We start from the raw sequence: 24,664 nt of genomic DNA, 5'->3' as shown, positions 1-24,664 counted from the left end.
TTGATTAAACCACCACACCCAATGGTGTGAAAGTTATCTTATTTATAATTAAATAAATTACAAGGATATGGAATGAGTAATAAACGAAAATAACAACAAATGGAAAGATACCTATGCTAAGATATTTGTCTTATAATAAAATATCAAATATGGTATATATAGTAAACTATAATTTATTACTAAATATTCTTAACATCCCACTACAAGCTGAGCGTCAGATTTGAACGAATGAAACTTGAATCTAAAAAATTCAAAGAGAGGTTGAGAAACACTTTTTGTGAAGATGTAAACAACCTGGTTCAGAGGAGGCGTAGAGAAACACTTTCTTGGCCATCGAAAACTGGAGAGGGATCGTCGCTTACCGACGATGCTATGAGAATGTTTGCTTAATCCACCACATCTAAATGGTGTGAAAGTTATCTTATTTATAATCAAATTAATTACAAGGATATGAGAAGAGTAATAAATGGAAATAACAATAAATAAAAAGATATCTACGTAAGAAGGCAAATATCAAATATGATATTTCGATTTGAGCTGCTCATAGCCCTCAAGTTCCCAAACCTAACCAAATGGATCGAAGAGTTTGTGAACCATAGCGTGGTCAAGCAGGTTATGCCTCAAAAGGATGCGCTTGTTGTCTTTCTTAAAACGGTTACGTTTAATCGAAAAAACTAGGAGGATATGAAATTGGGATAGATGAAAAGTACATCCTTTTACTTTTCAAATTTTCAATAATCCACTCTAAATGAAATAAAAAGAAGTTTATTTTTAACCTTAGGTCGAGTGGATAAGTAAGTAGTCATTTCCATGGATTGACTTGAAATAACATTAACATGAAGTTAATAGTTTACTTTCAAATATTTATTTAAAATTTATATGAGATTTAAAGAAATTAAATATATATTTAGACATTTTAAGATATTTATAGTTTTAGAATTATTATTTTTTCACTCTATGATACATTTCAGAGTATTTTCGGCTAAATGCGTTAATTCATTATTACTAACCTTTGATTTTAAATTAGATTATATTTATGAATAATTTTGTAGACTTCGTCAAAAGAGATATTCCTCGGTTGGTAGATTGCTCACCTAGTGTGCTAGAGATACGGGAATTGATGCAGGAATTCAAGATATCTATGTGATGGATTAGCTAATTAGAAGATATCTCATAGTTTTTTAATCCCATGATTATCTCGAGGTAGGGTGTGGAACGGAGATATAAACTCCATTTAATGAAAAAATGGACATGATGAGGATGTAGCTCAAATGGTAGAGTGCTCGTTTAGCATGCGAGAGTATGAGGATCGATTCTTTGCACGGTGCGTGTCTGAGTGTGATTATTCTTTCCATTATTTTGGCGAGACAAATACAATTTTGATTTCCGTAAATAACATGCTAGATGTTCATTTAAGTTTTTATGTGTGGGCATGTCGGAGAGGGTATTGGGCATGACTAAAAATCATGTGGGCTTTACCCCACGTAAGTTCAAATCCCGCCAGGCACGATCAATGCTGCTAAAAATACCTATGTTTGCCTTGCAAATGATTATGCATTCTAATTTTCGTAAAATCATATAAATACATATGTGTGGGCGTGCGGACTGGTTATCAGGCGTGAATGGAAATCACGTGGTATTTGCCCGCGCAAATTTGAATCCATATATCACTCTATAAAAACCTATGTTTGCTTTGCAAATACTATTCCTTTCTAGATTCTTTAATGTGGAGTGTGATTTTTCTTTCCATTATTTTGGCGAGATAAATGCGATTTTGATTTTCGTAAAATCTTATAAATTTACATGTGTGGGCGTGCCGGAGTGGTTATTGAGCATGACTAGAAATCATGTGTGCTTTGCCCGCATAGGTTTGAATCTTGCCGCGCTCATGATCAATGGCTGCTCTTTCTAACTTCTATAATGTGGGCATGATGAAGGGCATGCTTGAGTGTGATTATTCTTTCCATTATTTTGGCGAGACAAATGTAATTTTGATTTTCGTAAAATCATATAAATGCATATGCGTAGGCTGGAGTGATTATCGGGCATGACTAGAAATCATGTGGGCTTTGCCCCCGCAGGATTGAATCCACGATCAATGCTGAATTGTCTATCATGGATCACTATATAAATACCTATGTTTACTTCGCAAATACTGCTCTTTCCAACTTCTATAATGTGGGGCATGCTCGAGTGTGATTATTCTTTCCATTATTTTGGTGAGACAAATGCAATTTTGATTTTTGTAAAATCATATAAATTTATATGCGTGGGCGTGCTGGAGTAGTGATCGGGCATGAGTAGAAATCATGTGGTCTTTGCCCGCGTAGGTTCGAATCCTGTCGCTCACGATCCCAATATTGAAGTGCTTAACGAGGATCACTATATAGAAACCTATGTTTGCGTGTGGGTTGTGCCAGAGTGGTTATAGGGCATAATGAGGACCACTATATTAAAAACCTATGTATGCCTTGCATATACTACTCTTTCTAACTTCTATAATGTGCATAGGCGTGGGCGTGCCGGAGTAGTTATCGGGCATGACTAACAATTATTTTGGCGAGACAAATGCAATTTTGATTTTCGTAAAATTATATAAATGCATAGATGTGGGTGTGCCGGAGTGGTTATCGAGCATGATTAGAAATCATGTGGCTTTGCTCGTGCATATTCGAATCCTGCCGCTCACGATCAATGCTGAACTCTTTATTAACTATCACTATTTACATACCTCTTTCTATAATGTGGGGCATGCTCGAGTGTGATTATTCTTTCTATTATTTTGGTGAGACAAATGCAATTTTGATTTTTCGTAAAATCATTTAAATTTATATGCGTGGGCGTGTCGGAGTGGTTATCGGGCATGATTAAAAATCATGTGTGGGCTTTGCTCACCGTAGGTTCGAATCCTGCTGCTCACGATCAATGCTGAACTCTTTATTAATTATCACTAGTTAAATACCTCTTTCTAGGGCATGCTCGAGTGTGCTTATTGTTCCCATATTTGGGACAAATACGATTTTGATTTTCGTAACATCATATGGATTTATATGCGTGGGTGGAGTGGTTATCGGGCATGACATGACTAGAAATCATGTGGGTTTCGCCCGCTTTCGAAACTCCTTATCAACGATCATTATTTAAATACCTATGTTTGCAAGTGTGATTATTCTTTTCATTATTTTGGCGAGACAAATGCAATTTTGATTTTCGTAAAATCATTTAAATTTATATACGTCGGCGTGCCGAAGTGGTTATCGGGCATAATAAGAAATCATGTGGGCTTTGCTTGCATAGGTTCGAATACTGCCGCTCACGATCATGTTGAACTATTTATTAACGATCAACTGTGCATATTCTTCCCATTATTTTGGCGAGACAAATACAATTTTGATTTTCGTAACATCATATGAATTTATATGCTTGGGCGTGTGCTGGAGTGGTTATCGGGCATGACTAGAAATCATGTGAGCTTTGCCCACGCAGGTTTGAATCCTGCCCCTTACGATCAATGCTGAACTCCTTGTCAAGGATCATTATTTAAATACCTATGTTTTCTTTGCAAGTGTGATTATTCTTTCCATTATTTTGGTGAGATAAATGCAATTTTGATTTTCATAAAATCATATAAATTTATATGCGTGGGTGTGCCGTTGTGGTTATCGAGCATGACTAGAAACCATGTGGGCTTTGCTCGTGCAAGTTCGAATCTTGCTGCTCACGATCAATGTTGAACTCGTTATTAACTATCACTATTTAAATACCTCTTTCTATAATGTGGGGCACGCTCGAGTGTGCATATTCTTCCCATTATTTCTGTGAGATAAACATAATTTTGATTTTCGTAACATCATATGAATTTATATGTGTGGGTGTGCCAGAGTGGTTATCGAGCATGACTAGAAATCATGTGGGTTTTTACCGCAGGTTCGAATCCTGTCGCTCACGATCAATGCTGATCTCCTTATCAACGATAACTATTTAAATATTTAAATTTATATGTGTGGGCGTGCCGGAGTGGTTATCGGGCATGACTAGAAATCATGTGGGCTTTGCTCGCGCAGGTTCGAATCCTGCCGCTCACGATCAATGCTGAACTCTTTATTAACTATCACTATTTAAATACCTCTTTCAATAATGTTGGGCATGCTCGAGTGTTCTTATTCTTCCCATCATTTTGGCGAGACAAATACAATTTTGATTTTCGTAACATCACTTGAAACTTTGCCCGCGCAGATTCGAATCCTGCCGCTCACGATCAATGCTGAATTCCTTATTAACGATCACTATTTAAATACATATGAAGCATTGCACGTGCAGGTTTGAATCCTGCCGCTTATGATCAATGCTGAACTCCTTATTAACGATCACTATTTAAATACCTCTATTTTCTTTGCAAGTGTGATTATTCTTTCCATTATTTTGGTGAGATAAATGCAATTTTGATTTTCATAAAATCATATAAATTTATATGCGTGGGTGTGCCGTTGTGGTTATCGGGCATGACTAGAAATCATGTGGGCTTTGCTCGTGCAAGTTCGAATCTTGCTGCTCACGATCAATGTTGAACTCGTTATTAACTATCACTATTTAAATACCTCTTTCTATAATGTGGGGCACGCTCGAGTGTGCATATTCTTCCCATTATTTATATGAGATAAACATAATTTTGATTTTCGTAACATCATATGAATTTATATGTGTGGGTGTGCCGGAGTGGTTATCGGGCATGACTAGAAATCATGTGGGTTTTTACCCGCGCAGGTTCGAATCCTGTCGCTCACGATCAATGCTGATCTCCTTATCAACGATAACTATTTAAATTTATATGCGTGGGCGTGCCGAAGTGGTTATCGGGCATGACTAGAAATCATGTGGGCTTTGCTCACGCAAGTTCGAATCCTGTCGCTCACGATCAATGCTGAACTCCTTATCAACAATCACCAACGGACTAGCGATTGTGCGACACTCACTTTCCAACGACAAGTGAGCTAAGCCAATTTGTTCTTGCGACGTATGATCAAGCCTCTAGCCTCGATTTAAAAGAAGGTTTTAGAAAACGAGGTAGCATATATAACCTTGGGTACTCACTTTCCAACGACAAGTGAGCTAAACCAATTTGTTCTTGCGTCGCCTACAGCCAAGCGACGTATGATCGAGCCTCTAGCCTCAGTTTTAAAAGAATGTTTTAGAAAACGAGGTAGCATATATAACCTTAGGTTGGGAGAAGTTGACAACTAGTCATATCTCCCTATAGTACATTATGAGCCATTTTATGTCTGGCAGGCCTAGACATGATATTTTTTAGGCAGGCGTCATATGCCCTAGAACTACAAAGGAAAAATACTAGAATGAAAAGACATGACAAGGGTTTGACTTGTCATGGGCATGCGACCATAGGCAACACGCCCTAGACGAGGATGACCGTGACATCCTCCCCCACCTAATTGGTTGACGTCCCTGTCAACCGACTACTTTCAAACCTTGCCATGTGGGTGGCGGCGGAGTTCAGATCTTCGGCGCGTTCCCAGCTTGTTTCCTCTGTAGGGAGATTCTTCCATTTGACAAGAAATTCACGAATCGTCCGTACAGGTCTTTCTATCTTCCTAACCCTGTTGGCTAGGATCTCTTCTACTTCTTTTGTTTCTTTTTGCTTCAGATCGATGCTCGGTCTTGTGATTGCATTTCGTTGGTCGTCGTCTGGGTCAGGGTGGTAGGGCTTCAAGTTGCTCACATGAATTACTGGGTGGATTTTCATCCATGCGGGTAGTGCAACTCGGTAGGAGGTAGCCCCGATCTTTTTAAGGACTTCAACCGGGCCTTCATATTTTCGAACTAGTCTCTGGTTCTTTCAGTTGCGAAATCTGATCTGTTCTGGTCTCAGCTTGATGAGAACTTGATCTCCTGCTCGGAATTGAAGGAGGCGACGCTTCTTGTCCGCCCACTTTTTCATATGCTTGGAAGCCTTCTCTAAATATGCCCGGGTTATATCTGTCGTCTGCTTCCATTCTCTGGTAAAGTTGTGAGATTGAGGATTTTTTCCTGCATAAGGATGGTCAATAATATGGGGTAAGGCTGGTTGTCGTCCACTTACAATTTCGAAGGGACTTTTCCCGTAGACGAGCTTGTTTGGCAATTGAAGCAAAATTGGACGACATCTAACAGTTGTATCCAGTTCTTCTAGCGAGCATCGACGAAGTGACATAAGTATTCTTCGAGCAAGCAATTGAACTGTTGAGTCTGTCCATCGGTTTGGGGGTGATTACTCTCGAGGAGATGTTTAAGGTTGTTCCCAAGAAGGCGAATAACTCAGTCCAGAATGTCCCAATGAATTTGCCATCCCTATCACTGATGATGCTCGACGGAATGCCCCATAACTTTACAACGTATTTGAAAAATAGTTGGGCTATGAGTTCCGCCGAGCATAATTTGGGAGTGGGGATGAATGTCGCATATTTTGAGAATCGGTCTACGATAACCAAGATGACGTCATATTCCCCGAATTTTGGGAGGTGTGTTATGAAGTCCAGAGATACACTTTCCTAGGGTCTTGTTGGCACAGGTAGAGGTTGCAAGAGTCCTGAGACTTTGCCTTTTTTGACTTTGTCCTGTTGACAGATGAGGCACGTCTTCCCATTATTTTGGCTTTAACTATCACCATTTAAATACCTCTTTCTATAATGTGGTGCATGCTCGAGTGTGCTTATTCTTCCCATTATTTTGGCGAGACAAATACAATTTTGATTTTCGTAACATCATAATGAATTTATAAGCGTGGGTGTGCCGGAGTGGTTATTTTGATTTTCGTAACATCATATGAATTTATATGCGTGGGCATGCCAAAGTGTATTTAAATACCTCTTTCTAGCTTCTATAATGTGGGGCATTCTCGAGTGTGCTTATTCTTTCCATTATTTTGGCAACAAATTCAATTTTGATTTTCGTAACATCATATGAATTTATATGCGTGGGCGTACCAAAGTGGTTATTGGGCATTACTAGAAATCATGTGGGCACAATACAAATTTGATTTTCGCAAAATCATATAAATTTATACTCTTTCTACCTTCTATAATGTGGGTTATGCTCGAGTGTAATTATTCTTTCCATTATTTTGATGAGACAAATGCAAATTTGATTTTCGCAAAATCATATAAATTTATATGTCTGGTGTGTTGGATAAATTTATATACCTGATGTGTTGGAGTGGTTATCGGGAATGACTAGAGAAATCTGTGGGCTTTTTGCCCGCAAATCGAAGTGAATTTTCTAACTTCTATAATGTTGGGCATGCCCGAGTGTGATTATTCTTTCCATTATTTTGGCAAGACAAATGCAATTTTGATTTCCTTAAAATCATATAAATCTATATGCGTGGGCTTGCCGGAGTGGTTATCGAGCGTAGGTTCGAATCCTGCCGCTCACGATCAATGCTGAAGTGCTTGTCAAGGATCACTATATAAATACCTATGTTTGCTTTACAAATACTACTCTTTCTAACTTCTATAATGTTGGGCAAGCCCGAGTGTGATTATTCTTTCCATTATTTTGGCGAGACAAATGCAATTTTGATTTTCGTAAAATCATATAAATTTATATGCTTGTGCGTGTCGAAGTAGTTATCGGGCATGACTAGAAATCATGTGGGCTTTGCTCGCACAGCTTCAACCATTCCCGATGAAAAGTAGTTGTGGAAAGAACAGCTTTGAAAGACTAGCAGCTGAGGAAAGGTTCATGCTAAAGTTCTTATCCGAGGATCACTATATAGAAACCTATATTTGCTTTGCAAATACTACTCTTTTTATAATGTGGGGCATGCTCGAGTATGATTATTCATATGCATGGTCGTGCCAGAGTGGTTATATAAAATCATATGATTAGAAATCATGTAGGGATCAACACGTGCCGGAGCGGAGTGGTTATCGGGCATGACTAGAAATCATGTGGGGATCAACAAATACAATTTTGATTTTCAGAAAATCATATGACTAGAAATCATGTGGGGATCAACACGTGCCGGAGTGGTCATTGGGCATGACTAGAAATACGTGGGGATCACTGTATAAAAAACCTAACTAGCACTAACAACAATGGTCTCTCCCAAATACAATTGAATCTTAAGATGTTATTGACTTAAATGTATTTCTATATTTATTAACATGAAAACCCTTACCTTCACTTTTAAAAACTTTAAAAGAAATCCTATATATCTTTAAACAAAATTGGAAGTCCCCCGAGGAAATTACAAAATTAAGATAGAAGAAATATTGATTTCCACGTGTCAATTGTCCATCCTCATTGTGATGCCCGCGATCTTGAGCTCAAAAATACATTTTCTCCACTCTAACGATATTGTCTAATGGTTCAAATTAAGTTAGTTTAGAAAAAATGATTTAGCATCGAGACTCAATACCACAAAATTTTGGTTCAACAAACAAAATATCCAAAATAGGCACACGTTTTGACAAAGAGACTAAAAACCTAAAGTTCATCAAGACTCCTATAGCATAGATTGTGTGGCTTGGAATAATTATTACGTAGCATTTCTTCTAATTTACATTTTGTTAATGATCCAATCACAAATACAATTCTTGTCAGGCAAGTGAGAGGCAGCGTCTTTTTATACATGTCTCAAATCAACATTTAAGAAATTTGTTCATTTGTTTTATTAGTATAAAAATGAGTAAATTTTATTTCGTAATCTTATGTTTCTTAACTTTTTATTTAATCAAGTCGTTAAAATGATAGACATGCAAAAGTCATTAAACCTATACAATTTATTTTTTATTTTATTTTTTTGTTAATTTTTTTTGGTAAGTTTCTAAAGACCTTCATAATTTTTTCTTTTAGAAATTGTGAAAGGGGATGTAGTTCAAATGGTAAAATGCTTGTAATTTTAAATTAGATTGTATTTATGAGTAGTTTTTTTGGACTACGTCATAAGAAATATAGCTTAGTTGATAGATTGTTCATTTGGCATGTCAGAGGTACGGGGATTGATACCTTGTATCTCTAATTAAAGAATGACTATGTGATGGGAAACATGTTTTGGACTAGTTAAGGAATATAATCTTATTTTCTCTCCCATTACCCGCTCTATTTGAGACGGGTTAAATGGACATCTTTATCTCTAATTATTTTTTTATTTTTTGTATTAATTTAAGATTTTATTATATATTAGGTTATCGTGTACTAAAAGTATCAATTCAATATTACTAAAATTTGATTTTATTAAAAGGGGATATAGCTTAGGTAGTAAAGCACTTGTTTAGTATGGGAGAGGTATAGGAATCAATACCTTGCATTTCTATATATTTTCTATTTTGTTAATATCCACATTTGTTTTCGGGTAGGGTGAGAACCGAAATTTAAACCTCTTTGTGAATGAAAAATGGACATCTTTATCTTAAATTGTTTTTTATTCTTTGTGTAATTTAAAATTTTATTCTTTGCTATATTAAAGTAAAACGCTAAAAGTATTAATTCACTATTTCTTAAGCTTTGTTTTTTATATAAATTAGGTTTGCAACTACTCAAAAGGGGATGTGTAGTTCAGATGGTAGAGCGCTCATGCGAGAGGTACGGGGATCGATACCCAGCTTCTCCATTTCTTTTCTTATTTTCTTTCTTATTATATAAAATAAAAATTAACTTATCGAACACACATTCGTGGGCGTGCCGGAGTGGTTATCGGGCATGACTAGAAATCATGTGGGCTTTGCCCGCGCAGGTTCGAATCCTGCCGCTCACGTTTTACTTTTTTTTCTTCTTCTTCTTGATTATTATATTACTTTGTTTATTTTTTCTTCTTGATTATTCTATTATTTTGTTTATAAATATTTTTAAATTTTGATTTAAATAATACAATTCGATGTTTTTGCCTTCCTGATTATTCTATTTTTTTGCTTATGTCTTCATTATTATTCCATAATTTAAACTTTTTTTTAATTTTTATTTAAATAATACAATTTGATGTTTTTTCCTTCCTGATTATTTTATGATTTTTTTTATTTCTTCTATATTATTCTAAAGTTTAAAATATTTTTATATTTTGATTTAAATAATACAATTAGATGTTTTTTTTTTCCTTCCTGATTATTTTATTATTTTGTTTATTTCTTGTTCTTGATTATTCTATTATTTTGTTTATAATTTAAACTATTTTAAAATTGTAACTTAAATAATATAATTGGATGTTTTTTTTTCTTCCTCATTATTCTATTAATTTGTTTATTTCTTTCTTTATTAATTTTTCACTAATTCACCGACTAATGCTTTTAAAAAATATATATAATTAAAAAAAATAAAAAGGGTACAAAAGGTAAAAATCTCTTCAAAATCATTAATAAAATAAAATCGAATACTTTTTAAGAGTTAATTAAAGGCTTTTGGTAAAAAAAAGGGTAAAAAAAGTAAAAATGTTTTTGGAAGAAATGAGAATAATAGAAAAAGTGACAAAAGGCTTTTGGTGGGCCTTATTCCTCCTATCGAGAAAAGCCCATTAAAGGCCCAAAAGGAGACCTCACAACGAAAGAGGAAAATTGGGGTGAGAGAGGCTCGAACTCTCGACCTCAGGATAACTCGAAGCTATGAGACCTACGGGCTAGCCAACTGCGCCACGACCCCTGGATGTTTAATGGCATAGTGTTATGTTTTTGGAAGAAATGAGAAATAATAGAAAAAGTGACAAAATGCTTTTGGTGGGCCTTATTCCTCATATCGAGAAAAGCCCATTAAAGGCCCAAAAAGGAGACCTAACAACGAAAGAGGAAAATTGGGGTGAGAGAGGCTCGAACTCTCAACCTCAGGATAACTTGAAGCTATGAGCCCTACGCGCTAGCCAACTGTGCCACCACCCCAAGATGTCTAACAGCATAGTGTTGTGTTTTTGGAAGAAATGAGAAATAATAGAAAAAGTGACAAAATGCTTTTGGTGGGCCTTATTCCTCATATCGAGAAAAGCCCATTAAAGGCCCAAAAGGAGACCTCACAACAAAAGAGGAAAATTGGGGTGAGAGAGGCACGAACTCTCGACCTTAAGATAACTAAAAGCTATGAGACCTACGTGCTAGCCAACTACGCCAGCACCCCTGGATGTCTAATGGCATAGTGTTATGTTTTTGGGAGGAACGAGAAATAATATAAAAAGTGACAAAAGGCTTTTGGTGGGGCTTATTCCTCATATCGAGAAAAGCCCATTAAAGGCCCAAAAGGAGACCTAACAACGAAAGAGGAAAATTGGGGTGAGAGAGGCTCGAACTCTCAACCTCAGGATAACTTGAAGCTATGAGCCCTACGCGCTAGCCAACTGTGCCACCACCCCAAGATGTCTAACAGCATAGTGTTGTGTTTTTGGAAGAAATGAGAAATAATAGAAAAAGTGACAAAATGCTTTTGGTGGGCCTTATTCCTCATATCGAGAAAAGCCCATTAAAGGCCCAAAAGGAGACCTCACAACAAAAGAGGAAAATTGGGGTGAGAGAGGCTCGAACTCTCAACCTCAGGATAACTTGAAGCTATGAGCCCTACGCGCTAGCCAACTGCGCCACCACCCCTGGATGTTTAACAGCATAGTGTTATGTTTTTGGGAGGAACGAGAAATAATATAAAAAGTGACAAAAGGCTTTTGGTGGGGCTTATTCCTCATATCGAGAAAAGCCCATTAAAGGCCCAAAAGGAGACCTAACAACGAAAGAGGAAAATTGGGGTGAGAGAGGCTCGAACTCTCGACCTCAGGATAACTCGAAGCTATGAGACCTACGCGCTAGCCAACTGCGCCACCACCCCTGGATGTTTAACAGCATAGTGTTATGTTTTTGGAAGAAATGAGAAATAATAGAAAAAGTGACAAAATGCTTTTGGTGGGCCTTATTCCTCATATCGAGAAAAGCCCATTAAAGGCCCAAAAGGAGACCTCACAACAAAAGAGGAAAATTGGGGTGAGAGAGGCACGAACTCTCGACCTTAAGATAACTAAAAGCTATGAGACCTACGTGCTAGCCAACTACGCCAGCACCCCTGGATGTCTAATGGCATAGTGTTATGTTTTTGGGAGGAACGAGAAATAATATAAAAAGTGACAAAAGGCTTTTGGTGGGGCTTATTCCTCATATCGAGAAAAGCCCATTAAAGGCCCAAAAGGAGACCTCACAACGAAAGAGGAAAATTGGGGTGAGAGAGGCTCGAACTCTCGACCTCAGGATAACTCGAAGCTATGAGACCTACGCGCTAGCCAACTGCGCCACCACCCCTGGATGTTTAACAGCATAGTGTTATGTTTTTGGAAGAAATGAGAAATAATAGAAAAAGTGACAAAATGCTTTTGGTGGGCCTTATTCCTCATATCGAGAAAAGCCCATTAAAGGCCCAAAAAGGAGACCTAACAACGAAAGAGGAAAATTGGGGTGAGAGAGGCTCGAACTCTCGACCTCAGGATAACTCGAAGCTATGAGACCTACGCGCTAGCCAACTGCGCCACCACCCCTGGATGTTTAACAGCATAGTGTTATGTTTTTGGAAGAAATGAGAAATAATAGAAAAAGTGACAAAATGCTTTTGGTGGGCCTTATTCCTCATATCGAGAAAAGCCCATTAAAGGCCCAAAAAGGAGACCTAACAACGAAAGAGGAAAATTGGGGTGAGAGAGGCTCGAACTCTCGACCTCAGGATAACTCGAAGCTATGAGACCTACGCGCTAGCCAACTGCGCCACCACCCCTGGATGTTTAACAGCATAGTGTTATGTCTTTGGAAGAAATGAGAAATAATAGAAAAAGTGACAAAATGCTTTTGGTGGGCCTTATTCCTCATATCGAGAAAAGCCCATTAAAGGCCCAAAAGGAGACCTAACAACGAAAGAGGAAAATTGGGGTGAGAGAGGCTCGAACTCTCGACCTCAGGATAACTCGAAGCTATGAGACCTACGCGCTAGCCAACTGCGCCACCACCCCTGGATGTTTAACAGCATAGTGTTATGTTTTTGGAAGAAATGAGAAATAATAGAAAAAGTGACAAAATGCTTTTGGTGGGCCTTATTCCTCATATCGAGAAAAGCCCATTAAAGGCCCAAAAGGAGACCTCACAACAAAAGAGGAAAATTGGGGTGAGAGAGGCACGAACTCTCGACCTTAAGATAACTAAAAGCTATGAGACCTACGTGCTAGCCAACTACGCCAGCACCCCTGGATGTCTAATGGCATAGTGTTATGTTTTTGGGAGGAACGAGAAATAATATAAAAAGTGACAAAAGGCTTTTGGTGGGGCTTATTCCTCGTATCGAGAAAAGCCCATTAAAGGCCTAAAAGGAGACCTAACAACGAAAGAAGAAAATTGGGGTGAGAGAGGTTCGAACTCTCGACCTCAGGATAACTCGAAACTATGAGACCTACGCGCTAGCCAACTACGCCACCACCCCTGGATGTCTAATGGCATAGCGTTATGTTTTTGGAAGAAATGAGAAATAATAGAAAAAGTGACAAAAGGCTTTCGGTGGGCCTTATTCCTCCTATCGAGAAAAGCCCATCAAAGGCCCAAAAGGAGACCTCACAACAAAAGAGGAAAATTGGGGTGAGAGAGGCTCGAACTCTCGACCTCAGGATAAAAGGAGACCTCACAACAAAAGAGGAAAATTGGGGTGAGAGAGGCTCGAACTCTCGACCTCAGGATAAAAGGAGACCTCACAACAAAAGAGGAAAATTGGGGTGAGAGAGGCTCGAACTCTCGACCTCAGGATAACTCGAAGCTATGAGACCAAAGAGGAAAATTGGGGTGAGAGAGGCTCGAACTCTCGACCTCAGGATAACTCGAAGCTATGAGACCTACGCGCTAGCCAACTGCGCCACCACCCCTGGATGTTTAACAGCATAGTGTTATGTTTTTGGAAGAAATGAGAAATAATAGAAAAAGTGACAAAATGCTTTTGGTGGGCCTTATTCCTCATATCGAGAAAAGCCCATTAAAGGCCCAAAAGGAGACCTAACAACGAAAGAGGAAAATTGGGGTGAGAGAGGCTCGAACTCTCGACCTCAGGATAACTCGAAGCTATGAGACCTACGCGCTAGCCAACTGCGCCACCACCCCTGGATGTTTAACAGCATAGTGTTATGTTTTTGGAAGAAATGAGAAATAATAGAAAAAGTGACAAAATGCTTTTGGTGGGCCTTATTCCTCATATCGAGAAAAGCCCATTAAAGGCCCAAAAAGGAGACCTAACAACGAAAGAGGAAAATTGGGGTGAGAGAGGCTCGAACTCTCGACCTCAGGATAACTCGAAGCTATGAGACCTACGCGCTAGCCAACTGCGCCACCACCCCTGGATGTTTAACAGCATAGTGTTATGTTTTTGGAAGAAATGAGAAATAATAGAAAAAGTGACAAAATGCTTTTGGTGGGCCTTATTCCTCATATCGAGAAAAGCCCATTAAAGGCCCAAAAGGAGACCTAACAACGAAAGAGGAAAATTGGGGTGAGAGAGGCTCGAACTCTCGACCTCAGGATAACTCGAAGCTATGAGACCTACGCGCTAGCCAACTGCGCCACCACCCCTGGATGTTTAACAGCATAGTGTTATGTTTTTGGAAGAAATGAGAAATAATAGAAAAAGTGACAAAATGCTTTTGGTGGGCCTTATTCCTCATATCGAGAAAAGCCCATTAAAGGCCCAAAAGGAGACCTAACAACGAAAGAGGAAAATTGGGGTGAGAGAGGCTCGAACTCTCGACCTCAGGATAACTCGAAGCTATGAGACCTACGCGCTAGCCAACTGCGCCACCACCCCTGGATGTTTAACAGCATAGTGTTATGTTTTTGGAAGAAATGAGAAATAATAGAAAAAGTGACAAAATGCTTTTGGTGGGCCTTATTCCTCATATCGAGAAAAGCCCATTAAAGGCCCAAAAGGAGACCTAACAACGAAAGAGGAAAATTGGGGTGAGAGAGGCTCGAACTCTCGACCTCAGGATAACTCGAAGCTATGAGACCTACGCGCTAGCCAACTGCGCCACCACCCCTGGATGTTTAACAGCATAGTGTTATGTTTTTGGAAGAAATGAGAAATAATAGAAAAAGTGACAAAATGCTTTTGGTGGGCCTTATTCCTCATATCGAGAAAAGCCCATTAAAGGCCCAAAAGGAGACCTAACAACGAAAGAGGAAAATTGGGGTGAGAGAGGCTCGAACTCTCGACCTCAGGATAACTCGAAGCTATGAGACCTACGCGCTAGCCAACTGCGCCACCACCCCTGGATGTTTAACAGCATAGTGTTATGTTTTTGGAAGAAATGAGAAATAATAGAAAAAGTGACAAAATGCTTTTGGTGGGCCTTATTCCTCATATCGAGAAAAGCCCATTAAAGGCCCAAAAGGAGACCTAACAACGAAAGAGGAAAATTGGGGTGAGAGAGGCTCGAACTCTCGACCTCAGGATAACTCGAAGCTATGAGACCTACGCGCTAGCCAACTGCGCCACCACCCCTGGATGTTTAACAGCATAGTGTTATGTTTTTGGAAGAAATGAGAAATAATAGAAAAAGTGACAAAATGCTTTTGGTGGGCCTTATTCCTCATATCGAGAAAAGCCCATTAAAGGCCCAAAAGGAGACCTAACAACGAAAGAGGAAAATTGGGGTGAGAGAGGCTCGAACTCTCGACCTCAGGATAACTCGAAGCTATGAGACCTACGCGCTAGCCAACTGCGCCACCACCCCTGGATGTTTAACAACATAGTGTTATGTTTTTGGAAGAAATGAGAAATAATAGAAAAAGTGACAAAATGCTTTTGGTGGGCCTTATTCCTCATATCGAGAAAAGCCCATTAAAGGCCCAAAAGGAGACCTAACAACGAAAGAGGAAAATTGGGGTGAGAGAGGCTCGAACTCTCGACCTCAGGATAACTCGAAGCTATGAGACCTACGCGCTAGCCAACTGCGCCACCACCCCTGGATGTTTAACAACATAGTGTTATGTTTTTGGAAGAAATGAGAAATAATAGAAAAAGTGACAAAATGCTTTTGGTGGGCCTTATTCCTCATATCGAGAAAAGCCCATTAAAGGCCCAAAAGGAGACCTCACAACGAAAGAGGAAAATTGGGGTGAGAGAGGCTCGAACTCTCGACCTCAGGATAACTCGAAGCTATGAGACCTACGCGCTAGCCAACTGCGCCACCACCCCTGGATGTTTAACGGCATAGTGTTATGTCTTTGGAAGAAATGAGAAATAATATAAAAAGTGACAAAAGGCTTTCGGTGGGCCTTATTCCTCATATCGAGAAAAGCCCATTAAAGGCCCAAAAGGAGACCTCACAACGAAAGAGGAAAATTGGGGTGAGAGAGGCTCGAACTCTCGACCTCAGGATAACTCGAAGCTATGAGACCTACGCGCTAGCCAACTGCGCCACCACCCCTGGATGTTTAACAGCATAGTGTTATGTTTTTGGAAGAAATGAGAAATAATAGAAAAAGTGACAAAATGCTTTTGGTGGGCCTTATTCCTCATATCAAGAAAAGCCCATTAAAGGCCCAAAAGGAGACCTAACAACGAAAGAGGAAAATTGGGGTGAGAGAGGCTCGAACTCTCGACCTCAGGATAACTCGAAGCTATGAGACCTACGCGCTAGCCAACTGCGCCACCACCCCTGGATGTTTAACAGCATAGTGTTATGTTTTTGGAAGAAATGAGAAATAATAGAAAAAGTGACAAAATGCTTTTGGTGGGCCTTATTCCTCATATCGAGAAAAGCCCATTAAAGGCCCAAAAAGGAGACCTAACAACGAAAGAGGAAAATTGGGGTGAGAGAGGCTCGAACTCTCGACCTCAGGATAACTCGAAGCTATGAGACCTACGCGCTAGCCAACTGCGCCACCACCCCTGGATGTTTAACGGCATAGTGTTATGTCTTTGGAAGAAATGAGAAATAATAGAAAAAGTGACAAAATGCTTTTGGTGGGCCTTATTCCTCATATCAAGAAAAGCCCATTAAAGGCCCAAAAGGAGACCTAACAACGAAAGAGGAAAATTGGGGTGAGAGAGGCTCGAACTCTCGACCTCAGGATAACTCGAAGCTATGAGACCTACGCGCTAGCCAACTGCGCCACAACCCCTGGATGTTTAATGGCATAGTGTTATGTTTTTGGAAGAAATGAGAAATAATAGAAAAAGTGACAAAATGCTTTTGGTGGGCCTTATTCCTCATATCGAGAAAAGCCCATTAAAGGCCCAAAAGGAGACCTAACAACGAAAGAGGAAAATTGGGGTGAGAGAGGCTCGAACTCTCGACCTCAGGATAACTCGAAGCTATGAGACCTACGCGCTAGCCAACTGCACCACCACCCCTGGATGTTTAACAACATAGTGTTATGTTTTTGGAAGAAATGAGAAATAATAGAAAAAGTGACAAAATGCTTTTGGTGGGCCTTATTCCTCATATCGAGAAAAGCCCATTAAAGGCCCAAAAGGAGACCTCACAACGAAAGAGGAAAATTGGGGTGAGAGAGGCTCGAACTCTCGACCTCAGGATAACTCGAAGCTATGAGACCTACGCGCTAGCCAACTGCGCCACCACCCCTGGATGTTTAACAGCATAGTGTTATGTTTTTGGAAGAAATGAGAAATAATAGAAAAAGTGACAAAAGGCTTTTGGTGGGCCTTATTCCTCATATCAAGAAAAGCCCATTAAAGGCCCAAAAGGAGACCTCACAACGAAAGAGGAAAATTGGGGTGAGAGAGGCTCGAACTCTCGACCTCAGGATAACTCGAAGCTATGAGACCTACGCGCTAGCCAACTGCGCCACAACCCCTGGATGTTTAATGGCATAGTGTTATGTTTTTGGAAGAAATGAGAAATAATAGAAAAAGTGACAAAATGCTTTTGGTGGGCCTTATTCCTCATATCGAGAAAAGCCCATTAAAGGCCCAAAAGGAGACCTAACAACGAAAGAGGAAAATTGGGGTGAGAGAGGCTCGAACTCTCGACCTCAGGATAACTCGAAGCTATGAGACCTACGCGCTAGCCAACTGCGCCACCACCCCTGGATGTTTAACAACATAGTGTTATGTTTTTGGAAGAAATGAGAAATAATAGAAAAAGTGACAAAATGCTTTTGGTGGGCCTTATTCCTCATATCGAGAAAAGCCCATTAAAGGCCCAAAAGGAGACCTAACAACGAAAGAGGAAAATTGGGGTGAGAGAGGCTCGAACTCTCGACCTCAGGATAACTCGAAGCTATGAGACCTACGCGCTAGCCAACTGCACCACCACCCCTGGATGTTTAACAACATAGTGTTATGTTTTTGGAAGAAATGAGAAATAATAGAAAAAGTGACAAAATGCTTTTGGTGGGCCTTATTCCTCATATCGAGAAAAGCCCATTAAAGGCCCAAAAGGAGACCTAACAACGAAAGAGGAAAATTGGGGTGAGAGAGGCTCGAACTCTCGACCTCAGGATAACTCGAAGCTATGAGACCTACGCGCTAGCCAACTGCGCCACCACCCCTGGATGTTTAACAGCATAGTGTTATGTTTTTGGAAGAAATGAGAAATAATAGAAAAAGTGACAAAATGCTTTTGGTGGGCCTTATTCCTCATATCAAGAAAAGCCCATTAAAGGCCCAAAAGGAGACCTCACAACGAAAGAGGAAAATTGGGGTGAGAGAGGCTCGAACTCTCGACCTCAGGATAACTCGAAGCTATGAGACCTACGCGCTAGCCAACTGCGCCACCACCCCTGGATGTTTAACGGCATAGTGTTATGTCTTTGGAAGAAATGAGAAATAATAGAAAAAGTGACAAAATGCTTTTGGTGGGCCTTATTCCTCATATCAAGAAAAGCCCATTAAAGGCCCAAAAGGAGACCTAACAACGAAAGAGGAAAATTGGGGTGAGAGAGGCTCGAACTCTCGACCTCAGGATAACTCGAAGCTATGAGACCTACGCGCTAGCCAACTGCGCCACCACCCCTGGATGTTTAACAGCATAGTGTTATGTTTTTGGAAGAAATGAGAAATAATAGAAAAAGTGACAAAATGCTTTTGGTGGGCCTTATTCCTCATATCGAGAAAAGCCCATTAAAGGCCCAAAAGGAGACCTAACAACGAAAGAGGAAAATTGGGGTGAGAGAGGCTCGAACTCTCGACCTCAGGATAACTCGAAGCTATGAGACCTACGCGCTAGCCAACTGCACCACCACCCCTGGATGTTTAACAACATAGTGTTATGTTTTTGGAAGAAATGAGAAATAATAGAAAAAGTGACAAAATGCTTTTGGTGGGCCTTATTCCTCATATCGAGAAAAGCCCATTAAAGGCCCAAAAGGAGACCTCATATTTAAATTTAATGAAAACACAGCGAAAAAGAAAAATTGGTGTGAGAGAGGCTCGAACTCTCGACCTCAGGATAATCCAAAGCTATGAGACCTACGCGCTAGCCAACTGCGCCATCACCCCTAGATGTTTAATAGCATGGTGTTATGTTTTTGGAAGAAATGAGAAATAATAGAAAAAGTGACAAAGGACTTTCGGTGGACCTTATTCCTCATATCGAGAAAAGCCCATTAAAGGCTCAAAAGGAGACCTCCCAATTTAAATTTAATGAAAAACAGTGAAAAAGAAAAATTGGGGTGAGAGATGCTCGAACTCTCAACCTCAAGATAACTCGAAGCTATGAGACCTATGCTTGAACTCTCGACCTTAGTTAATGCCCATGTTTTTTTCTTCTCAATGGCTTCAAGCTCTTTTTGGCCTCCTGCCACATCGTCTTAGTTGCTGACTCATGGTAGGTTGTCGGCTCCTCGACCACGAGCAATGTTGGAATTATATCATTGACCGTGTCCTTGATTGCGTCCTCTTCCACGCCAATTTGCTTGGCTCAAGTGTCTCTTCTCTTTATAATGTTCTTCATAACTGCTACCTTGACCACCTCGACCATTCCCGCGACTTCCACGACCTCTATCTTGAATGTTTTGAGAGTAGAGTACCTTTTTCATCTTTTATTGATGCCTTAGTCTGAAGCGCTTGATCGAGTGTCTCCTCCTTCTTTTTCTTTCGTTCCTCGTGTGCCTCGAGAGAACCAGCAAGCTCATCGACCGTGAACTTCACTAGGTCCTTTGACTCTTTCTATTGCACATAGTTGTCTGTTAACGACTTCAAGATCTTCTCCACAACCCGCGTCTCGAGTTACATTTCTCCATTTTGATTTAGTTGATTTGACACGGTCTGTAGGCGTGTAATGTTGTCAGATACATTTTCTGACTCCTTCATTTTCATACTCTCCAACTCGCCACGAAGAGTTTGGAGACGCACTTGTTTGACTCGGTCGGTTCTTTTGAATACTTTTCTATAAAGTGACCTACGTTTCTTTTGAAGTAGTTGCCCCGACAATCTTCTCAAAGCCCCACTCGTCAATAGCCCGGAACAACATGTATAATGTTGCCTTATCCTTTGATTGCAATTCTTTTAACGCCTTATTCTGTGCTGCCGTATAACCTGTGGTATCCTTTGGTTCTTCGAAACCTTCTTCGACCACCTCCCATGCGTCTTGAGAATCAAGAAGAGCTTTCATTTGGATGCTCAAATTCTCGTAGTTTGTCTTCGTTAATCGCGGTAGCGATATTTGTCCCATCATATTCGCCATCGGCTCTGATACCATATGACGTCTGAGTCGAGCGTAGCTGAGAATAGGAGAAATGAGGAATTGGTGTCTTAAATGGGCTGTTCTCGAGAAGCTCCAAATGAAGTCTCATTAGAAAAGGACAAACTCAGTTTGTTGCTCGAGAACGAGGAGAGAAAATTGAAGAACCCACGACTGAGCTCGAGAAAACGAGAACGGCGCAAGTGGAATCATTGAAGATAACATTTAAGTTTATGGGGAAGTTTTTGTTGGAATAAACATAAATGGTGAAAGGTAGTTTTAATTTTGTTAAGTTTAGTGTTTTTTTTTAAATTGAGTCGTACAAGGAGAAGGCCAAAAGAAAAAAGTGAAAGGCAAATAATTATTGTAGGAAAGAGTGGGTTTATGAGTCAGAAAATGATGGATTCTGATGACCATATTTAGTCTTTAGAAAACCTATAAATTAACTTGTTTTTCATTGTGAAGAGTAGAGCAAGGTGTTAAAAGAATTGCGATCAAAGGATAACGCAGCATTATACATGTTGTTCCAGGCTGTTGACAAGTTAGGGTTTGAGAAGATTGCCAGGGCAACTACTTCAAAAGAAGTGTGGGACACGTTAGAAAAAGTGTTCAAAGGAACCGACCGATTCAAGCAAGTGCGTCTCCAAACACTTCGTGGCGAGTTGAAGAGCATGAAGATGAAGGAGTTAGAAAATGTATCTGACTACATTACACGTGTATAGACAATGACAAATCAACTAAATCGAAACAGAGAAATGTTACCCGAGACGCGGGTTGTGGAGAAGATCTTGAGGTCGTTAACAGACAACTTCAAGAATGTTGTATGTGCGATAGAAGACTCAAACGTCATAGCTTCGTTAAGTTTACTCAATTCCCTTCGCAAGTCCACAACGACATTTTCAACTTTCATTTTTGCTTCCTCCATTTCGGTTTTATCATGAATGAGTATCTCAATCGTGTGTCGTAAATTCACTGCCTCAATTCAGGTTCACGTCGAGTGAGTCTCTCTGTTGAGTCAGCATCTCTATATCTTTCTCCTGCCTCACTAGCTCGTCCACTAGAGCATCAATCTCCATTAACAAGTCATTCTCTTTCTCCACACCTTCTTCAATTTTCTTGAGAGATTACCTTCCCATTCTCTTCTCTCCTATTTGAGATAGAAGGAACTGTCACTCATCTCATCAACTTCCTTCTCTAACCTTTCAACCTTCATTTCTAACTCTTTCTTTTGTTCTCCCATTTTCTCTCCCATTCTCATCCTCTTTCTTGTTTCTTTCTCAAATTGCCGTTCCGGCCATTGGAGCTCTTTCTCTTCGAGCTCGGGCTCTTTGTTATCCGGTTGTTCATCCTTCCTCGATTTTTTCATCTCCGCTATCAAGATTTCGCCAAATCCGCTGCCCATCATCTCATTTTCAACAGTTTCCACTACGTCACGATTATCGCCATCATCTTTCGCGCCGTTGTGTTCTTTTGTTTTCAGCTCTTCATTTTGAGCCATCAAGAGAATGCCTCCATTTTTTGTGTCATCCAAGACCAGGTTGATTGTTTCTTCCACCTTTTCCTCGGCTCGACAATCTCTTGCAAAATGACTCATTCTGCCACAATTGTAACATTTGTCGAAGTTACCATTATTTGTACAGTGACCATATTTTTTAACTTTGTAACACTGATGTTGGAATTGAACTGTAAAAGGTAGTTTTAACTTTAACTTTGTTAAGTTTAGTAGTTTTTTGAAATTGAGTAGTAAAAGTAAAAAATGCCAAAAGCTAGTTTTAACTTGGTGGTTTTTTGGAATTGAGAAGTAAAAGTAAAAAAAGGCCAAAAGGAAAAAAAAAATGAAAGAAAAAAGGCCAAAAGAAAAAAAAAATGAAAGGTCAACAATTATGTTAGGAAAAAGGCGGTTTATGGGTTAGGAAATGATCTCATTCTAATGACTATATTTAGCTTTTAAAAAACCTATAAATTAATTCGTTTTTTCATTCTAAAACAGAGCATAGCAAGAAAAAAAAAAAATCTGACAAATTGTGTATACACTGTAATAGAAAAAGGGCTCTTCAAAATTCTGTCTGCTTGTCTCTCCCCTCTTGACATCTCATTCATAGTGTTATTTTAACAAATTAATATCAGAGCGAGCTTTTATTTTAACAAGTAACACTAACTTATTGAGATCCAATTCTTCTTTAAGTTTATCTGCATAAATTTCAGCATCCAATTCTTCTTTAAGTTTATCCACATAAATTTCAGCATGCGAAACAAACTTCTTTGGTTCATCCTATGTTGTGGATCCTCTTGTGCTCTCTTTTTCTAGAGAGTCCATCATGCCTTTTGGTGTTACCGGTGATGATATGTGTGGAATTGTTGGTGTTGTTGTAGGGGCACTTTCTAGGTCTATTGGATCTCCCTCTTCTTCTAGAGTACTGAACTCTGCAACAGTCTGTTTGTTATTGCCAACACTGCACCAATCTCACTTCTTCTCTTCTTGAAATACGAAATCTTTACTTACACGAATTTTCTCAGGTTGCGGATCATACAACCTGTGTGCCTTGGTCCCATACTCTATGCCAAAATACACCATATTTTGGCTTCTGACATCAAGCTTTTTGATATATGGCTTTGTCGTCTTAACATGTGTTGTACAACCGAAGACACTTAGGTACTCAAAGTGAGATGTCTTGCCGAACCATGCTTCATAGGGGGTGTGAGTGTCCAACGCCTTTGTCGGTAAACGATTTAGAAGATAAACTGCATGTCGTATTTCCTTGTCCCAAAAAATCACTAGGACTTGCATGCTCTTGAGTAAGCTTTTTGTAGTGTTATTATGGTGCATTTTTTCGTTCGACCACACCGTTTTATTGTGAAGTGTATGGTCGGGTGAGTTGACACTTGATACCTTCCTCTTTGCAGAACTTTGAGAAGTTCTAAGATAAAAACTCGTCACCTTCGGTGCGCATGGTTTACAGCTTATGATCATACCCGTTTTCAATGAGTCTTTTGAACTTCTTGAATGCACATAATGCCTCTCTTTTTTTCTTTGAGCATGTACACCCACATCCAACGAATATAATCATCAACAAGTAAGAGAAACTACTTATTACCAACAATCGATGATAGGGTGATCGGGCCACACAAATCTGCATGAACCAGTTATAGTGGTCGCTCAGTATAGAAACTGGTTTGAGCTGGGAACGACAATCTTGTTGTTGGAAGACTAGGCGACTTTCACATAGTTGGTTTGGGTGTATAATTTTGGGTAGCCCCTTAGCCATCTTCTTCTCCACCATCATTTTGAGTGTCTGAAAGTTCACGTGCCCTAGTCTTGCATGCCATAGCCAAGCTGGGTCTGCAAGTGCTGTCAATAGGGAAGTGGGATGACTGGACTACAATAGTATCTAGTATAGACAGTTATGCGACCGTTTTACCTACATTAACAAGGTTTCATTTCTGTTGAACGTCTTGAGAAATGAGCCAGCTAACTCTACTCTGCTTCCTTCTTCAGTCATCTGACCAAGATTGATAATGTTACTCTTCAAGTGATATAGTATACCTTGTTCAGTAAACTTTAGTCACCATTCTTGCACTGAAACAAGATGGATCTTTTGCCTTGGATCTATACGATTGATCCATCGCCAAACTTATCTTTCCAATGAGCTCCTTACAAGCTTTTTGAACTTTGTTCGATCTTCGATCATGTGGTTGTTTGTTCTGTTGTCAAGGTACCACATGTTGGTCTCCACTCGGTCTTCTCCTTTTGTGAGAATGTTTCCATAACCTTTTCTTCGTTGAGCATCAACAGTTAGGGCATCTTCTCGGTCAACATTAGTGCGGCCTCTTGATCTTGTGTGAGTGTGAGGTTTGCCTCCTCATCTCACTTCTTCTTGCAACACTCTACCGCATAGTGCCCATATTTTCTACAAGAGTAACACTTGATCATACTCTTGTCTTTTCAAGGATTGACATTGTCATGGGTTTGTGAGGTATTATCACAACCTCCTCTACCACCACGTCCACGACCACGTCTACGACCCTGTTTTTCTTGTTATGGCT

At 39.7% G+C, this 24,664-nt stretch overlaps 36 non-coding genes across 36 annotated transcripts; 6 read left to right on the top strand and 30 right to left on the bottom strand.

The window, feature by feature from the left end:
• Nucleotides 1–2,836: 2,836 nt before the first annotated feature.
• Nucleotides 2,837–2,921, top strand: TRNAF-AAA. The gene has a single exon. It is a non-coding gene; the product is annotated as a tRNA-Phe (tRNA).
• A 1,082-nt stretch (nt 2,922–4,003) lies between these two features.
• On the top strand, nt 4,004–4,085 carry TRNAS-AGA. Its single transcript has one exon. It is a non-coding gene; the product is annotated as a tRNA-Ser (tRNA).
• Nucleotides 4,086–4,475: 390 nt separating this feature from the next.
• Nucleotides 4,476–4,557, top strand: TRNAS-AGA. The gene has a single exon. It is a non-coding gene; the product is annotated as a tRNA-Ser (tRNA).
• Nucleotides 4,558–4,702: 145 nt separating this feature from the next.
• On the top strand, nt 4,703–4,785 carry TRNAS-AGA. Its single transcript has one exon. It is a non-coding gene; the product is annotated as a tRNA-Ser (tRNA).
• Nucleotides 4,786–4,832: 47 nt separating this feature from the next.
• Nucleotides 4,833–4,914, top strand: TRNAS-AGA. Its single transcript has one exon. It is a non-coding gene; the product is annotated as a tRNA-Ser (tRNA).
• A 4,755-nt stretch (nt 4,915–9,669) lies between these two features.
• Nucleotides 9,670–9,751, top strand: TRNAS-AGA. The gene has a single exon. It is a non-coding gene; the product is annotated as a tRNA-Ser (tRNA).
• A 1,720-nt stretch (nt 9,752–11,471) lies between these two features.
• TRNAM-CAU lies at nt 11,472–11,555 on the bottom strand. Its single transcript is given in 2 exon segments — nt 11,472–11,507; nt 11,518–11,555. It is a non-coding gene; the product is annotated as a tRNA-Met (tRNA).
• A 148-nt stretch (nt 11,556–11,703) lies between these two features.
• On the bottom strand, nt 11,704–11,787 carry TRNAM-CAU. The gene is given in 2 exon segments: nt 11,704–11,739; nt 11,750–11,787. It is a non-coding gene; the product is annotated as a tRNA-Met (tRNA).
• Nucleotides 11,788–12,167: 380 nt separating this feature from the next.
• Nucleotides 12,168–12,251, bottom strand: TRNAM-CAU. The gene is given in 2 exon segments: nt 12,168–12,203; nt 12,214–12,251. It is a non-coding gene; the product is annotated as a tRNA-Met (tRNA).
• A 149-nt stretch (nt 12,252–12,400) lies between these two features.
• TRNAM-CAU lies at nt 12,401–12,484 on the bottom strand. The gene is given in 2 exon segments: nt 12,401–12,436; nt 12,447–12,484. It is a non-coding gene; the product is annotated as a tRNA-Met (tRNA).
• A 149-nt stretch (nt 12,485–12,633) lies between these two features.
• TRNAM-CAU lies at nt 12,634–12,717 on the bottom strand. The gene is given in 2 exon segments: nt 12,634–12,669; nt 12,680–12,717. It is a non-coding gene; the product is annotated as a tRNA-Met (tRNA).
• A 148-nt stretch (nt 12,718–12,865) lies between these two features.
• TRNAM-CAU lies at nt 12,866–12,949 on the bottom strand. The gene is given in 2 exon segments: nt 12,866–12,901; nt 12,912–12,949. It is a non-coding gene; the product is annotated as a tRNA-Met (tRNA).
• Nucleotides 12,950–13,329: 380 nt separating this feature from the next.
• On the bottom strand, nt 13,330–13,413 carry TRNAM-CAU. The gene is given in 2 exon segments: nt 13,330–13,365; nt 13,376–13,413. It is a non-coding gene; the product is annotated as a tRNA-Met (tRNA).
• A 349-nt stretch (nt 13,414–13,762) lies between these two features.
• On the bottom strand, nt 13,763–13,846 carry TRNAM-CAU. Its single transcript is given in 2 exon segments — nt 13,763–13,798; nt 13,809–13,846. It is a non-coding gene; the product is annotated as a tRNA-Met (tRNA).
• Nucleotides 13,847–13,994: 148 nt separating this feature from the next.
• TRNAM-CAU lies at nt 13,995–14,078 on the bottom strand. Its single transcript is given in 2 exon segments — nt 13,995–14,030; nt 14,041–14,078. It is a non-coding gene; the product is annotated as a tRNA-Met (tRNA).
• A 149-nt stretch (nt 14,079–14,227) lies between these two features.
• TRNAM-CAU lies at nt 14,228–14,311 on the bottom strand. Its single transcript is given in 2 exon segments — nt 14,228–14,263; nt 14,274–14,311. It is a non-coding gene; the product is annotated as a tRNA-Met (tRNA).
• Nucleotides 14,312–14,459: 148 nt separating this feature from the next.
• On the bottom strand, nt 14,460–14,543 carry TRNAM-CAU. Its single transcript is given in 2 exon segments — nt 14,460–14,495; nt 14,506–14,543. It is a non-coding gene; the product is annotated as a tRNA-Met (tRNA).
• A 148-nt stretch (nt 14,544–14,691) lies between these two features.
• Nucleotides 14,692–14,775, bottom strand: TRNAM-CAU. Its single transcript is given in 2 exon segments — nt 14,692–14,727; nt 14,738–14,775. It is a non-coding gene; the product is annotated as a tRNA-Met (tRNA).
• A 148-nt stretch (nt 14,776–14,923) lies between these two features.
• Nucleotides 14,924–15,007, bottom strand: TRNAM-CAU. The gene is given in 2 exon segments: nt 14,924–14,959; nt 14,970–15,007. It is a non-coding gene; the product is annotated as a tRNA-Met (tRNA).
• Nucleotides 15,008–15,155: 148 nt separating this feature from the next.
• TRNAM-CAU lies at nt 15,156–15,239 on the bottom strand. Its single transcript is given in 2 exon segments — nt 15,156–15,191; nt 15,202–15,239. It is a non-coding gene; the product is annotated as a tRNA-Met (tRNA).
• A 148-nt stretch (nt 15,240–15,387) lies between these two features.
• Nucleotides 15,388–15,471, bottom strand: TRNAM-CAU. Its single transcript is given in 2 exon segments — nt 15,388–15,423; nt 15,434–15,471. It is a non-coding gene; the product is annotated as a tRNA-Met (tRNA).
• Nucleotides 15,472–15,619: 148 nt separating this feature from the next.
• TRNAM-CAU lies at nt 15,620–15,703 on the bottom strand. The gene is given in 2 exon segments: nt 15,620–15,655; nt 15,666–15,703. It is a non-coding gene; the product is annotated as a tRNA-Met (tRNA).
• Nucleotides 15,704–15,851: 148 nt separating this feature from the next.
• TRNAM-CAU lies at nt 15,852–15,935 on the bottom strand. The gene is given in 2 exon segments: nt 15,852–15,887; nt 15,898–15,935. It is a non-coding gene; the product is annotated as a tRNA-Met (tRNA).
• Nucleotides 15,936–16,083: 148 nt separating this feature from the next.
• Nucleotides 16,084–16,167, bottom strand: TRNAM-CAU. Its single transcript is given in 2 exon segments — nt 16,084–16,119; nt 16,130–16,167. It is a non-coding gene; the product is annotated as a tRNA-Met (tRNA).
• Nucleotides 16,168–16,315: 148 nt separating this feature from the next.
• TRNAM-CAU lies at nt 16,316–16,399 on the bottom strand. Its single transcript is given in 2 exon segments — nt 16,316–16,351; nt 16,362–16,399. It is a non-coding gene; the product is annotated as a tRNA-Met (tRNA).
• A 148-nt stretch (nt 16,400–16,547) lies between these two features.
• TRNAM-CAU lies at nt 16,548–16,631 on the bottom strand. Its single transcript is given in 2 exon segments — nt 16,548–16,583; nt 16,594–16,631. It is a non-coding gene; the product is annotated as a tRNA-Met (tRNA).
• A 149-nt stretch (nt 16,632–16,780) lies between these two features.
• Nucleotides 16,781–16,864, bottom strand: TRNAM-CAU. The gene is given in 2 exon segments: nt 16,781–16,816; nt 16,827–16,864. It is a non-coding gene; the product is annotated as a tRNA-Met (tRNA).
• A 380-nt stretch (nt 16,865–17,244) lies between these two features.
• On the bottom strand, nt 17,245–17,328 carry TRNAM-CAU. Its single transcript is given in 2 exon segments — nt 17,245–17,280; nt 17,291–17,328. It is a non-coding gene; the product is annotated as a tRNA-Met (tRNA).
• Nucleotides 17,329–17,476: 148 nt separating this feature from the next.
• On the bottom strand, nt 17,477–17,560 carry TRNAM-CAU. The gene is given in 2 exon segments: nt 17,477–17,512; nt 17,523–17,560. It is a non-coding gene; the product is annotated as a tRNA-Met (tRNA).
• Nucleotides 17,561–17,940: 380 nt separating this feature from the next.
• TRNAM-CAU lies at nt 17,941–18,024 on the bottom strand. Its single transcript is given in 2 exon segments — nt 17,941–17,976; nt 17,987–18,024. It is a non-coding gene; the product is annotated as a tRNA-Met (tRNA).
• Nucleotides 18,025–18,172: 148 nt separating this feature from the next.
• Nucleotides 18,173–18,256, bottom strand: TRNAM-CAU. The gene is given in 2 exon segments: nt 18,173–18,208; nt 18,219–18,256. It is a non-coding gene; the product is annotated as a tRNA-Met (tRNA).
• A 148-nt stretch (nt 18,257–18,404) lies between these two features.
• On the bottom strand, nt 18,405–18,488 carry TRNAM-CAU. The gene is given in 2 exon segments: nt 18,405–18,440; nt 18,451–18,488. It is a non-coding gene; the product is annotated as a tRNA-Met (tRNA).
• Nucleotides 18,489–18,636: 148 nt separating this feature from the next.
• Nucleotides 18,637–18,720, bottom strand: TRNAM-CAU. Its single transcript is given in 2 exon segments — nt 18,637–18,672; nt 18,683–18,720. It is a non-coding gene; the product is annotated as a tRNA-Met (tRNA).
• A 148-nt stretch (nt 18,721–18,868) lies between these two features.
• TRNAM-CAU lies at nt 18,869–18,952 on the bottom strand. The gene is given in 2 exon segments: nt 18,869–18,904; nt 18,915–18,952. It is a non-coding gene; the product is annotated as a tRNA-Met (tRNA).
• Nucleotides 18,953–19,100: 148 nt separating this feature from the next.
• Nucleotides 19,101–19,184, bottom strand: TRNAM-CAU. The gene is given in 2 exon segments: nt 19,101–19,136; nt 19,147–19,184. It is a non-coding gene; the product is annotated as a tRNA-Met (tRNA).
• A 169-nt stretch (nt 19,185–19,353) lies between these two features.
• On the bottom strand, nt 19,354–19,437 carry TRNAM-CAU. The gene is given in 2 exon segments: nt 19,354–19,389; nt 19,400–19,437. It is a non-coding gene; the product is annotated as a tRNA-Met (tRNA).
• Nucleotides 19,438–24,664: the final 5,227 nt, after the last annotated feature.

This window comes from Cucurbita moschata, unplaced genomic scaffold (genome assembly GCF_002738365.1).
Source record: "Cucurbita moschata cultivar Rifu unplaced genomic scaffold, Cmos_1.0 Cmo_Scf00072, whole genome shotgun sequence".
In the NCBI taxonomy this organism is placed as follows: Eukaryota; Viridiplantae; Streptophyta; class Magnoliopsida; order Cucurbitales; family Cucurbitaceae; genus Cucurbita; species Cucurbita moschata.
Note: the sequence above shows the minus strand (reverse complement) of the source record. Positions and strands in the feature narration are given on the sequence as shown.